Source organism: Drosophila melanogaster, chromosome 3L (genome assembly GCF_000001215.4).
Source record: "Drosophila melanogaster chromosome 3L".
Taxonomy (NCBI): domain Eukaryota; kingdom Metazoa; phylum Arthropoda; class Insecta; order Diptera; family Drosophilidae; genus Drosophila; species Drosophila melanogaster.
Window position 1 is genome coordinate 946,229 of NT_037436.4, and position 15,423 is coordinate 961,651.

Consider the following 15,423-nt stretch of genomic DNA (forward strand, 5'->3'; position numbering starts at 1 on the left):
GCGGCTTACCGCCAAATGACCGCAGCAGGCTCCAGGGAAAGGGATCCTGGAACCCGACCCGCCTTACCAATTGCAAATTGCAATGTGTGCAGGTTCACACAGAAGGCTTTTGTGCCGCCCCGATTTTCCCTTCCCATTTCCCATTTCCCACTTCCAGTTTCCCACCGGATATAAAGTCAGGGCGCACGACATCGGCCATGCTGGTCGTATTTAAAGTCTGGCCATGTGCTCCGAGTGCACACAATTTGGGTTAAAATAATAGCAAAGGCTTTATTTATCCGAGTGGTTCTCCGATTGCTTAGAGACCTTCGAAATCGTCACAGCCCACTTAGACTAGCAGTCTTTAAAATAAATTGTGACGTCTATTGATTACTCTTGTTGCACTTGCTGTAGATATCAATAAATATTCTTATTATTCTAATTCATATGAAAGATTAGAAAGTATATGATTTATATATATAAACTTATAATCGAAAAGAGCTTCCATTTAAAGGGACTCTCTTTTCGGTAGGCAATGCAGTAATTTCCCATTCAGCTAGTAATTTACGGTTCACTGTGTTCAGCGCTGCTGCTGTGACCGCAGCTGTAGGTGAGATTGGGTGGCTTTTCGGTGGGTGGTGGGTGTTGGGTGGCCGAGTGGCTGGTCAATTCCTGAAGCTGGTCGCGATGGGCAGGACGACGAAGTGGGCGGCTGCCACTCCCCTCGGGCCGGTGGCGTGTGCATTTTTTATGCACCCACATATCCACAGCTGTTGGGCAGGCTTTTTGCGTTTTTATTTTTTTTTTTTTTTTGGTGAAACATCACCACACCCTCAACCATGCACCATCAGGTGTCGGAGCATGCAGAATTTTGTGGCTTTTGATTGGCTTTTTCGGGCGCTCGTCGTAAAAGTTATAAATGGAGTTTAGGGCGAGGAGTTGTCTGCGGCGGTCAGCTCATAAATACGTCAAGTGCGGTTGGTGCCTGCATTATGGATCAAATCCTCAAAGTAATTTTAGCACGAGAAAGTTGGGCAAGAACGAGAAACGGGAGCAGGTGGGTCACTATTTGCTCACGAACTGCGGCAGTGCAATGGAAAAACACACGGCAAATGTAAATAAAATCGCTGCGATACAATGTGGGAATGTGTGCCAAGCCGCAGACAGAAGGGAAAATTGGGGGAAGTGGGGAAAATGGGGAAAATGGGAGTTCCCCAGAACGAAGGGGTTTCCCAACAGCAGTAAAAAGCAGCAAACGCCAACGGCAAATAAAAACGTGCAAATAAAACTAAAGCAAGCAGCGGCAACTCGCGTTATTTACTAAATTTTGCATATAAAACAAAGTCGAAGCGGAATGAGAGAGAGGACGGTGTAGAAAGCATAAACAAAATCAAGTACAAATTGTTAAAGTTTCGGACTACAAGATGCCTCGTATTTGTGCTTCTTGGTAAAACAAATATTACTACCAGCCAACAAGGAAATCCTAATGAAATTAGAAAAGAATATGCACCGGTTTACAGTATCAAATTCCGATGGGTTTGATTTCTAGACAAATTGTAAACTCCCAGTTGATTTAAAAGCTTCGTTAAATATATTAATAAAGTGCTAACACATCGATAAAGTATTTAGGGATAGCGAGTCTTAAAACCTCATAGGAATCATTGAAAACACGCTGATTTACGAAGGAAAAAAATGAGTACAAAGCATCCTTAGCTGCATTTTGTAGCATACTTTGTGGCTGATACTCGGGAAGGATCTCTCGTTACCAAGCAGCCAAAAAAGCCACTGCGCTTGGCAAATAAAATAGTATCTGGTTGAAAAACAAGGGGAACAATAAAAATGTACAACCAGCCAAAACAGGCGAAATAAGCAGTTACCAAACCGAAAACGGGGAGGGAAAACCTCCAAAAGACAAAGGAAAGCACGAGGGGAACTCAATAAATTGTCATGCAGTAAAATGTAGTCATGGGCAGGGTGAGGAGGGGGAGCAGCGGAAGGAAAGGAAAGGAACCACGCGCGACTTTGTTTCAGGCGATGAGAAATGGCCAGGGGATTACCCCGGGCGGGATGAATGGGCGGGGCTCAACGGCAGGGCACGTAAAATGCCAAGAAAGTAGCAGAGTGCAAGTGGCATGCAGATACATGCTTATATATCCTGCACATCCTGCCTCCTACCCCCTGCGCCACCCCAACACAACCAAGCAACTTGTCCGACCGAAAATCACATGTTCTGCTGCAGCGGGAAGGATGTGATTTAAGTTGCAGTGCAACAGCGAGCATGCAACATAGGCCGTAGGTGCAACCAGCACCAAAAAGCAACAAATGAGGCGGCGCTCCAGACTAAAGAGCCATATACCAAGTGACATTTCGGCATTTGCACGGCATTTGCAGTGGAGCAGTGCTGAATTTTTCATGTCCTTCGCGCGGCATAAACTCACCTTAGCCACGGCTTCTGGTTTTGGGGACTGTAAATTAAGGCGACTCTCACTTTATTGGCCCCTCACGTTAGGTTCTTCGTGGCATGAAAAAAGCTTTCGGAATTAAAAAAAAAAAAGTTAATTTGCTGTGCTATATATTGTTTAATATTTACTTTTAATTACATTTCAATCTTTTAATGAGCTACATAAGAGTTTAGCTTCAAGAAGAGAAAGAGCATCCAATAGTCCGGCTCATGTGTGCGAATTTGTTTGGCAAATGTCGTTGTTATTGCGGCTTCATTTGGCTTTCAGGTAAATGGTCTCTTAGCATGGCTTTGTGCCTTTCGAGTGCATTAATCCTTTTTTATAGGCGGCAAGGAAATTGGCGCAAATTAAGTATACGTGGTGTGGGCCCGCAGCACAGGCCATTCCTTGACGCGGCGTTTACTTTGGCCAAATTGCATTAAAGTTGCATAAGTGCACAGCGTTTTAATATTTAATTTGGCAAAGAGCTTTCCCAACACACTCGCATTCACAGCGCCAGGATCTGTATGCTCGCTCCTTTCCGACTGTGTTTTTTTTTTTTTTTTTTGGTCCTCCTATTTGGCGAGCTGCACTTAGAGCTGCCCTGGCGATAACGCCGCTGACATCCACGCTTAATAATATCCCTTTCGCGTTGGAAAAACAAAAGCGCAGCCTTGTCTCTGTGATTTTTCCGTGCGAGGGGAAAAGTGAAAAGGAAAAGCGCAGCTCGCAAATGGAGATAAAAATTTGCGATGGCAAAGCCAAAGGAAGCGACGAAAAAATAAAGCTAGAAAAAACAACAGCAGCGCAGGCGGCAAAGTGCAGCAAAAGTATTTACAAAGCGTTATCACGCTGTGACCCTCTGCCCCGCTGCCACTCCCCCTTCGCCACCCACGCCACTTTGAACTCTGAACCCCGCCCCCTGTCAACCGCCCGCCCAACACGTTCGCTTGTTTATTTTCGCCCCTGGCGTTCGCTTCTCTAATTTCTGATGCGCTGCAGTTTTATATAGTTAAATAAAAAGGCGCTTAAGCAGGCGATAGAGTGTAATCATGCCCGGGAATGGATTTCAGATGTGGCCAGCGGGGAATTGGGAAATCGGGGAAACGATATGGTGGAATTGAAGGCTGCAAGGAAAATGCCAAATTAAATGCGCATTCATCTCGCCCAGAGATAATGCAATAAAAAGGACTCCCTAGAAATGTCGAGGATTCACTGGAACCAATAATACATGGAACTCGGTCATTGAAGAGCTTAGTTCATCTACTAAATAATTGATAAAGTAATTCTATCCGGTATTAACTCTTACCCATAATAATAACTTAAAGTGGAAAACAAGGCCATCATATCAATAGTCCTCGTTACTTCAGAGAGTTTTCAAAGTGCCTTGTCTGGCCCATCGATGCGGGAAAATCGAGTAGATCCTCGTCAATCCTTCGTTCTGGGAACGTTTGCCACTTTATCACTCCACTTTGGACTCCTCTAAATTCAGCAGCTCATCTCCTATTCCATTTGGCCCAGCTTTACGAGCTGCTGTTCAAATTTAAAGCTCATCAAGGGAGAAGGATGCGAAATGCGATGGCTGTCTTGTCGAAATAGTTTCGCATTTTATAACTCACTTAAAGGCGCCGCCAGGCAGCGGGCCAATTAAAACGGGCAGACGAACAGCAGCTGATTAACCTTGGCAGCTGCCGTCCCACACCGGCCACGCCCACTGCCAACGGCACTCCCACTCGCTCGCACACATATAGAGTATATTTAAAGTGAAGCCCAAGTGACCGTCGCCAGGTCACGTCGCCGTCGTCTTTGCTGTTGTTGCAATGGTAATTGTGCGAGTGCAGCAATGACGTCAGCACACACACACACGCCCAGTGAAAGCGGCGGGTGGGTGTGGCGCTGCCACGCCCCTGCCCACTAGGGGGCGGAGCCAGTGAGTTGCCACGGTAATTGTGTTCGCTGCTCCACGCTTCGGTTGGCAATATTGTTATGACCAAAAAACCAGGTCACAAAGGATCCAGCCCCCGTCTCCTTTTCGAGCGACGCCACTGTCTTGGCCTCAGCTTTCAGCGTGAACGCGCGCATATTTTATTTGATTTATTTATACAAAAAAAAAAGGGGGAAAACGAATAATAAAATAGAAAAGGACGTCATAATTTAGTAAAATGTTTTGCAAAGTAGGCGGGCTCTAGTGCGAATTTCTGAAGGCGCAAATCCCCGCCGGCAGTTGGGGATTTCTCGGCTTCAACTCTTGTGCTATTTTGCATTTAATATTTATGCCACTTTCCCTCTGTTTTGCAGGCATGCATCGGGCTCTCCAGCGCGCCAGTTATCCAGCCTCTCAGCTCAGCCGCTCAACTTGTCGACTTTCGGCGCGAACCGCTGACCAGGCCAGGACCTCGCAGGATCTAAGTTTCCAGGACGAAACAGAACAGAACGGGACCCGGCAGTCCTCAGCCATGGCTGCTGAATAATTAATGCAGTTTCGGTAAGTGCATTTGAGAAATACGTTCCCTTTTAGCAGTTTCGGTTTTCAGTTCTCATTTCTCAGTCCGCAGGTTAGCTTAGCCTTAGGTTAGTTCGAGAAAGTCAAAATGCAGGACGTCTCATTTAAATGCGCACTGAGAATCTAAGGTCCTACGCAATGCAAGTTTGAGCTAGCGAGGAGTATAATAGATTTCAAACTCATGTTGATGTAGAACTGAAGGTGTTTGAAAGCGTGCTTCCTTTCAATAGAAGACATTGTTGTAAGTTCTGAATAGTTTCATCATAACTTAATGTGAAATACTTGCAGTGCATGCCAGGAAATCCACGCACTTGCTCCGAATTCTCCCTTTCCACAGCTAAGCCTGACAAATGAAGTGTTCACTGCTCGCTGCCTTCGAGGGGCGTGGCCCAATGTCGCTCACGACCAGGCTCATGCATAAACCAATATGCGACATAGCTTCGCTTTCTCACTTCTTTTCATTTCACTTCAGTCCAGTCCAGTTTAGTCAGTTCAGTTCAGTTCAGTTCAGCTTAGTTCAGTTCAGTTGAGTTGAGTGGAGCTCGTTTCGCGCTTCGCTTTTTCTTTGGCTGCGTTAACGCGCCGGAAACGGAAATTGTCCACCAACAATGGCAACAAAATGGCAGCGACCGAAAAGAACGACCACCCACCCACAGGCGATTGGTATTTGGTGGCATAGGGGGGCGGGGCAGGCTGATAGCGGACAGGCGGATGGGAATATTGTCCACTATTTTCACACATTTGGAGAGCTCAAGAGTTGCGGCAGTCAAATGTGGGTATGCTTTTTGGGTTACACTCGAACTCAATGTTATTAGTGGGTTTCTGGCAGGATTTCACTGGAGCTAACCTTATGTATTTTAAAGTTTCCATATAGTTTTTGATTCTTGAGAATTATTTGCCATCTTATTTTGTTGCCATCTTATTTCCTAACGACCAGAGTATTATCAAGACCGCATTGCCTTTTCTCTTCTCCCCGGTCAGATCTGCGTAATTTATGTCCTGATGCTGTTGCTGGGTTTATCTTAATGCTGTCCTGATACAACATTTTCATCGTTGTCATCGCTCATCGTAGTTGTTGTTGTACTTGCCAGCTTATTGCCACTGCTGTTTTGTGCTGTGTGCGAATGCACTGAGAGAAATCTATATCCTTTTGCTTACTTTATTTAGCGATATTTATAAGCATGCATAGGTAAAATGCTAAGGAAGGCTTATTTTTTTGTAATGCTTCCTGTTAGATAGCTGCTTAAATGGCTCTATGCCATATGGCCTAATCAGATTTCATTCCCACCAGGTTTTTCTCTGCGTGCGTTCGTGCACTGCTTATCCTTATCCACAACATCGCCTTGTCCTTCTGGTTCTCCTTCGCCTTTGCCTCGCTGTCCGTCGTTTGTTTTGTCATTCAATTCAATGAGGCTAATGTCCGCTAAGGCCCCTGCCTCGCCCCCCTGAGGCGGCACCCCCCCCCCCCCCTCTGCGACCATGTTCTGGGTTTGGTGGCTCTTCTGCGTCCATTGCTTCATGCTGTTGTTGAAGTGCCATTAAGTTTAGTTGTCACTTAGCCTCTTTGCTTTTATATGCCTCTCTTTCTTTCGCCCCTATTCCTCTCTGTTTCGCCCCAGTTCCCGCTGTCTCTGTCTCTGTCTCTGTGCTGTTGCTGTCCCTTTCTCTGTGTCCTGTCTGCTGTCCGCTTGTCGCTTGTCGTCTACCGACCGTTGTTGTTATCCTTTTGGCTTGAACGTCTTAAGCGCCTAATGCCAGGGCCATAAAAAGTCCAACTAATGCTTTAAAGTGTGCCATATACACACACACACAGAGAGGTAACTACACACAGAGAAATATTCCAAGGATTGGTCACATATGAACCACAATGGATTCTGTACTTCTTGGCTTCTCCATCCGAGTGCTAATAATAGCGAGTCAATATGTTTTTCGCTGGTTTTTTGGTGCTGCAACTTAAACATTTGGCTGCAGGACAGCTAAAAATGGTAACTTCTGTTTTTCTCGACTTGCAGGACCTCTCTTATCTGGCCGGCTTTATCGATCGTTTTGTGTGTTGTCTTTTGGCTGTTTGATTTTCGGCTTTAAGCGAGTCCATCCTTCCTTTTGCCGCTTGCCACTTGTCTTTTTTTATTTTTATTTGGACTTTTATTCGCTTCGTTTTCGCTTGTCGGCCTGAAAATTGCGTGTTAATTTTCACACAAACGGAGACAGTCGCATTTTTCACGTATTCTGTTTGTGTTATGCGGTTTTCCAGTCGAAACGTTTGTGTTTACAAACAGCTTTCGTTGAAACATTTGCATTTTTATTGTCTCCGTTGCTTTATTAGCCGATTACCTGATAGCTGCCTCGGATTTTGTATCCTTCTGCGTATCCTTTGGCGCATTGTGGCCAAAAGTTCATCTAAATTAAGTGCAAGCCATTTTCAATTAACTTTCGACGAATTCAACTTGCCCGAAAACTTGCAGCCAAAAATGCTAAAACTTTTCCAGCAACTTTCCGGCACTTTTCGTTTTTGTTGCCGTTGCCGATGAATTTTCATTACGCTGCATATTTGTTCTCTTTGCCAGTTTTTCTCCATGTTTTTTTTTTCTGTTTTTTTTTTTTTTTTTTGGTTTGCATGTAAACAAGCCGCGCCAATTTGTTGCCCTCTAACAAAAGCAGGCAGAGAATTTTCGACTTCAAAACTTGTCAAATTCTGCAGAGCAGAAACAACAAAACCGGTTCTGAGTGGCAGGACATGGGGGGTGGAATAATTTCGAGTTCGAGGGCAAGTGGAATACATTTTGGCCTTTAATGGTAGGAAGAAGTGCATTAAAAATGCAGATACAATGCCCCGAAAATGTCTGACAGGCCCGAAAAGGGGGAAATCGAGCGAGGAAATGGCTCTGGGGGCGTTTCTCTGTGTGCTTGTGCAAATTTCAAGTTGTCAATTTATGATTATGGCACCTCATGAAGCGGGCCAAAATGTAAATTATACGCCAACATCGCAGCGCAATGAAAACTCGAGCGAGTAACAGGCCAAATTGCATGTGCAAAAGCTCGAAAGCGCCGTGCAGAAGAGTTACTGCCTTGCTGGCAGCCTTAAAGTTGTCTGGTTACATTTAACGCTCTTTAACGCCGAATTGACTCCACTAACTGACTCTGCACTCGCTGTGGAGTCGTTGTTATGTAAATGAAAATCGCGATTTTCCTACTACCACCCACTTTGCGCCGCCATCCACCCGACCATTTCACTGTATCGACAGGCAGCGCAGGTGCAATCAAATATTACGTATACGCCGCGTTGTGCACAATAGTTAGCAATAAAGTCGGCGTGGCAAGAGGGGGCAAGGCAGCAAGTTGGCTAGCAAACTGTCAATTTGGTCGTTGCCTCAACCGTTGTTGTTGCCGCCTTTATTGCTCTTTACCTTATAACAACGTTAAGGGCTCGAGAATATTGAATTACTCGAAATGTGTGGAAAATGAGCGGAAAGAAATGGCATTGCAAGGACCAGCAGCAGGACCAACAGTTCATTGAAAGTTGCTGAAACTTGAGCATTAAAATTCTATCATTTTGTATCTCTAAGGATCGGTCAAAACGAAGCAAAACTACATTGTACAATTAATATTGATTAATTTTCCGAAAACTGCCTTCAAAGATAGCTGGAAAATCGATCCGTCTCGCAGTATTGCATTTCAATTCCCGTAATTTGACTTGGTCGGGCTCTCAATTATTTTTTTCCGGCCAATAGTTGTTTTGCTTTGGCAGCGGATGGCGGGTGTGCGCCCGTACGGTGTGCACTCGTTTGCGCGGAAAGCTCTCTGCATTTGGTGAGCAGTGCTCATGTGGGGGGCATAAAAGTGATTGAAAGGTGTAGCCTACTTTCGGCGCATATAAAATGCATGTAATCAAGCGAAATGGCAGTGGGCCAAATGAGATCGTCGGCAGGGGCGGCATATGGGAAATGGGGAATGTATAGAATGGGGAAATGGGAGAAAGCGGGAAAGCGGGAAAGGGGGCATTTGCATTTGCAAACAACGCCCTCGGACAATAATTGAAATTTGATTTGATTAGTTTCGATACTGCGGTTGTCGTTGATGTTGCGCCCACTGTAATTGCCGCTGTGTCCGCCATTTGGTTAAATGAAAATGTCAAATTAATTTAATTGTATTTTTGCGCGGCGCTTAAACTCGACGCCTTTGCAAATCCCTTTATAATTAAGTCGACCATCGGCGGAAAGGAGCGGCGGCGGAATGAAAGTCATTTAACAATATGAAAAGCAGCTTCGCTCCCACCATAATTGAACTATTTGGTTTTCATAATTGAAATTTCCCCCAGACAATTCAATAATAATTATACAGAGATGCTCTGTCTGTCTCCTGCGGCACGTGAAAAATTTCATTAAGTAACTTATTGCTATTATTTGCATTCCTTTCTGCGGCAAAGATAATTCGCAGTGTTTTTTTTTTTGGCGGAGCTCGTGCCTTTGTCCACGTCGTAATTAAATAAATATTAAATATTTTCCGAACGAAAGCGGCAAAAACTACATAATTTAATACTTTTCCCCTCTCAGTTTTTCTCAACCAAAGTTGCTCGATATTATTGCCGAGATATTTGCGCATATTTGAGCGCTTTAATGGAACCACATCGATGGGAATGGGGTTGGGGGAAAACCGGGGACAGCCCGAATGGTAAATGATGAAAAATGCTCTGCATTTTCCGCACCTTTTTGTGTGGCCAAGCGGAATAAAAAGGAGCAGAGCAAAGATCCAAGAAATAAAGAAGCCAACGCACAAATATTGGCTCGCTATTTTTTCGAATGAATTATGACTGCGTCGAGGGTCGTTGGGTGGGCGGAAAAGCGGTCGGAAAAGTGGGCGGACAGTGGGTGGTGAAGCGGCTGCTCAGTGGCGCGGCGTGGCGGAAAAGAGAAATTTTCAAGAGGGTCCATGGATTGGACGAGTGGCCAACCAAAAGGTGTTCCAAGGTAGTTGAGCAAATAGTTTTATTGAAACCGATATTAGCATATGCCACGAATCGAAGCGAACAAACGGGGGAAATCGAAGAATATTGGGGGAAAACTGACAGATTGTGTGGAGCTAATCAGGGGGGCGAATTATTATTTTAATGCCTGAGACTAGAGACTTCCTTTCAAGATCTTTCGAGTCTGAATAGCTTTGACTTTGGTATTTAAGGTACAAAAATGAAATCATATTCGAAATTGCGCTGTTCTATTGTCAATTTGCACTTTAAGTTTCTTACGATAATTTCTTCTTGATGATAATTTTCCTGAGTGTAGCAGATATCCTGGAGAAACCCCTTGCTATCGTACGCCTCTGATTTCTTTACTCCACTCTTATTTTAGCATGCCTTTTGTTGTTTTTCTTTCGGCACGCGTTGGCCTCCTTGTTGTTTGTTCGCTTTTCCCCTTCGCATTTCCCGCTTCTCCCGCTTTCTTCGCGTTCTCCGCTTTCCCGCACATTTCCTCAGCTGCTCCTGCTTCTTATGGCCAACCATTGTTGTTGGTTTCTTTACTGACAACATAATAATAAGTTTTCTCGCTCCCCCTGTATGGTTTACGTTGCTTTTCCCGCTCTTGTTGTATTGCGGGCAACACTTTCAAAGGCCAACCTGCAGCTGCTGCTTCTTCTTCTTTCCCATTTCTCCTTTCTCCAGATGTTGTTGTAGTTGTTATAGCTCTTGTGGTATTGAGCGCAAAAGTTTACGAACGCTGCAAGCGGGGGGGTGAAGAGGGTCACAAAAAATATAATGCACGCACATACGGCACACTTAAAAAGATGGGCATGCAATAATTTTGGGGCAGTATTATCAATAAAGGAAAGGTCTTTTTATGACAGCTCCAAGAAAGGAAATAAATGGTTTAACAGAGATCTCTTGAATAAAATCAGTACAATCAGGGGCGATTGATTTACAGCCCTTTTAAATTGCGTCCAAAAGTAAAAGAGTCAGAATAGTTCAATAATAATCCTATTTTACACTACTTAATATTAATGTTTCATCACCTGAACTCATTTTTTCGCTGTGTACGCAGGGCAACCGTGCATAACTGCATGCTTCGCGCTGTGTTTGTATGCGTGTACGAATGTCCTTTATATCGCTTTGCTTGTGTGTGCGTGTGTACGCCAACTTGGATTTGCCTTCGTTCAGCGCTTTATGGCGATGGCCGCCCAATGTTTTTCGCAGCCGTGTCCTTTACACACACTTTAAATTATTTATTTTTACACTTTTGCTGTAACACACTTTCCGCCGCTGGTGTGTGTGTGTGTGTGTGCGAGTGTGAATTGTTGTTGCAGCCTACGAGAGCTGCCAAAGTTCGCTGTATGTATTCGTACTTGCCACATGACAATCCGCTATCCCCACCCTCGCGCTACCCCATGCCCCCACCCACCCGCTCTCGGCTGCAGAAACTTGTAAATTATTTGCCTTTTGCCTTTATTCCTTACACATACGCGCACAAATTGTCTTGAGTTTATGTGTTAAACTTTACATCCCATCCTTGATGGTGGTGGGGAGGCGGGTGAGCGGTAGGTCGTTGGGTGGTGAGTCATTGTGGTGCTCCGTCTTTCGTTCGCATACACTTTTCGACTTTACAAAAACCAATGAATGAGCACCTAAACGAGTAGTAGTAATAAACAAAATACTTTTTATAGTAGAAACAGAAATATGTAGATTTGTGCTTGAAAAGTAAGCGATCACAAGTAAGGAGCCTCTTTTTTTCAAACGATCAAAAAAGTTATACAACCACGAGTTCTTGGAAGCAAAAAATGTATGCAAATTAGAATTTTTATTGCGATTCCTTGTGCGAAAGATTTTTCGCAGTGCCGCTGGCTGGCTTGGCATGTAAATGATATGTTCCCTTCGGCCACGTCCAAGCTCGGAAGATGGAATCGCAGAAGACGACGACATGACTGCCTTTTATTGCTCCTACGCCTCTGCCTAGCCCCTCCGTTCCCATTTTCCCACGCCCCTCCCTTTTGTTCAGCTGTCGTGGCCGTTGAACAAATGAACAACATAAATAATTGCAGAGGCACACACACTGACACACACACACACACGCGTTCTGAGGAAACTCGCACGCACACTGACAAAGAGTGGGAAAATCGCAGGACTCCCAAGGAACGTTTGCAGCCTTCGAATTGAGATTAATGAGCAGCAAAAGTGATTCAAAGTCAGCATCCTCGCCAGCAACAATTTGTGCACCAGAACGTTAAACTATGGCGCTTTATCTGAACACATTAGGTGGATTTATTGATTGCAGAGCTGAGAACTATTTCACAGAGATAGTGGTCACTTGTGGTATTTCCCATCCAAAGTATATATTGACTTCAAACTGAATGCCTATATTTACTGATAATAAGGCAACAAATTCGTTATAGTTATATCGATTGACCTTGCCTTTCAATTATAAATTATAAGCTGAATGCCAATTGGAAACTCCGATCTATAAATCATCCTATGTGACTAATGCTTACTGGCAGGGTAATAACGTATCACCAGCTGGAGTGCATATTGCTATCAACATCCACATAATTGCAAATACTCCAGAGGCACGCGCTACTGGCAACTCCCACATTCCCTCCCATACGCAACCCATTCCAATTTCGATACGATTTAATCGGCACTCGAGAGTTGACACCCCGCACACTAATTGCCGCAACACCCTCGTGGGGCATTAAGGTCTTACCTGATAACAGACCGCAATCGAAACCGAAATCGAAATGGGAATCAGAATCCGAGTCTGAATCGGAATCGGAATCGGAATCCGAGGCGAGTCACAATCAAAAGCCCGAGAGTCGCGTAATTGCAGATGCAAATGCGATTACACTAAGTAGCTTGTCTCGATAATAAATGTGCTCCCCAAAATGGGTGGTGGCTAGTGGGTGGGTGGGTGTTGAATAACCTAATCGAAATCGAATGTAAGCCTTGCTTTCTCTTTCCGCTCGCCTTGCCGCAGAACATTCAAGTTCGTTTTGTTCTCGCGTCGTATACGTAATTAACTACATGGCGTATGCTAAATGCATATTGTGGAATATGGAAAACTTGTTTGTAGGAGCTTCTAGCAGTTACTTCACTTACATTGGCAAGTTTTGAAATGCAGCTGCTTTGTTTAACTATGAAAAGGAGTTCATGTGAACTAACACTGAATTGAAGGGTTCCGGGAAGCATAAACAAAAGTAGTTATAACACACATATTCGACGCAATGTGAGATGTGAAACTGACATATGAGTTGCTCAGTATGCATTTTCCAGAATCTTTGTAAGTGTATTCCAGTCGTCGCTTGGAACTCTCTTCCTTCTGCTCTCCGACACCGCTATTGCTTTCCCTCTTCCGTACCCATCGCATTGTTTTAAACGCTCACTCACTCTGTCAGTAAGCATATCACCAACAGGTTTTACGGTTTAATGACTCTCCGGCTTACGCTCTCCCAGTCTCCCACTCCTCTGGGTAGCTCTCTTCCGTTCGCACTCTCCGCACCTTCGATTCTCCACTTTTCTTCTGCCTAACGCTCAGTTTTATCTGGAACTTTGCCGCCGTCAGTCATTTCCAACTTCCATGCGGCGTGTTTCGGGTTTATTTTTCGTCTAGGTGTAAACATTTCTAATTAGTGTTGTGTTTGGTGCAGTAGTTCTTCCTTCCAATCTTTGTTATCAGTCGCGTAGTGCTAATCGACTCTATCTCAAGTGCGCTGGTACCGTAAAAGGTCTCCGTTCTTTTTTTGGCCAATCACTTGTATCAATAAATAATTAGGGGCTATCGCTCCGTGTTTATTTCGAGACATAATTTAATTCCAGAAAGCAGTGAGGCGGCACATAAGAGGTAAGCCGATAGCTCAGGGAGAATGTGTCTTTAATCTTAATGCATCTGCCTCCCTCTCCCGCACGACACATCTCTTTCACTCCGACAAGTGGCAATAACATGTCACAAGAGCAAGTGCAAGTGAGAGGGAGACGGCCAGCGAAGGAGACAGGAACAGAGAAAGCGGTAAAGTTGAAAGAACTCGACGAGATAAAGCAATAAACGAATATTGCAGCAAGTTTGCGCGTTTAAAAACAATTGCATTTCCATTTAATTTTACAACGAAAATCACGATGCTGCAGCAGCACCACCACCACCAACAACAACAACTCAACTCAATTAAAAACCTTCGGTGACCGGCAAAAAAAGATGAATTGAATTGTGCAAACAGAGAGACAGCAAAAACAACAAACACAAACTTCACCGTCGCTTGTCATTACTCTTTTTTTTTCATTGGGTTTTTGCTCGTATAAATCGGATGCGATTACAGTAAATATCGGGTAACACATACAACCGGTTAAGCACAAAAAACATTCTGTTGAAGCAACTTTAAAAAATAAATCATTACAAATCACGCGTCACGGTAATTGACACTCATGTTTATGCCTTTAAACTTAAATATACTCCTTTAAATATTTATATGTTTCGTGTGAACTGTATGACTTATGTTATTATTAAGGGAGTATTTATACACAAAATAATGTATATATTGTGTAAATTCAATTTCATAAGAATATCTAGAACCGTATCAAACTCAACTGATAAGTGTAATTTACAACTCCCAAGCTACAAACATAAACTTTATGAATGACAAAGTTTGCGTTGATGCCGAGTGGTTTTTGTTTGCGGAAGGCAAATACAATTACAGATTGCGGTTAATTGTGGTTTATTTTCTAAGGTGTTATCACATCAATGCCAAGTGTTTCTTTAACAGCGTACTTTTAAATTATATTGTGTCACTTCCAGAAAATTGCATCATAAAATTAATATATGCACATTTGATTATGTTTTTCTGGATTTAATAGATGACTTTTAACTAGCTGACTAGAAATATGATGATAGGAAAATTATTGATTTAACATGACATGCAAAAAGTTAATCTCTTTCTTATTGGATCTGCACAAAAGTAACGAAGCGAAATCGGAATTTTAATTATGGAATTTATAAAAGCTAATCTTAACTCTGGGCTAATTACTCACTTAATTTTCGGATTTTCCAAATTTGTTAATGTTTATCTTAACCAACATTTATTGTACCTGTTTTTGCCAACTTTCGGATGTTTATGATATTTATGGCCCTTCCACGCGACTAAACAAATGCCATCCAATTTATTGGTGAATCTATCAGAACAATTGCCTGCACATTTTTTACTCAACTTTATTAAGCGATATTTTCGAGTGGTTTTAATGGCCAACAAAAATTTATGTCTGTATGTAATGAATTGAAATTCGATGACGGGCAAATGTGGAATGTCTGCAAATTGATAAACAGAAGTCGGTTGCGGATACTGGCACAGAATTTCCAGAAGGCGGTTAGAATTTTATGAACTGCATCGGGATTCCTATTAAAAGTGCGGATTGATTGGCTCAGGGAACTCTGGGAGTTTGACAATGTTTTCAATTCTGGAAACCCCATTCGGGTATTCAGAGTGCCTCGATACGCATCTAAGAAGAGGATAGCCACTTCTACACCGAGAAAATAG

At 43.5% G+C, this 15,423-nt stretch overlaps 1 protein-coding gene across 20 annotated transcripts in view; it reads left to right on the top strand.

The window, feature by feature from the left end:
- The window catches only part of Glut1 (Glucose transporter 1), a 79,715-nt gene that overhangs the window by 32,155 nt on the left and 32,137 nt on the right, over positions 1-15,423 (top strand). For 14 of the 20 annotated variants that reach the window (NM_001316474.1, NM_001299966.1, NM_001299967.1 and 11 more), the window contains exon 1: positions 13,432-13,742. The gene's annotated coding sequence lies outside the window, so the exon portion shown is untranslated. Of the gene's footprint in view, positions 1-4,718; positions 4,906-13,431; positions 13,743-15,423 lie in introns of those variants that run through there. The other 6 variants (NM_001274304.1, NM_001274303.1, NM_001274305.1 and 3 more) reach the window with 2 other exon arrangements.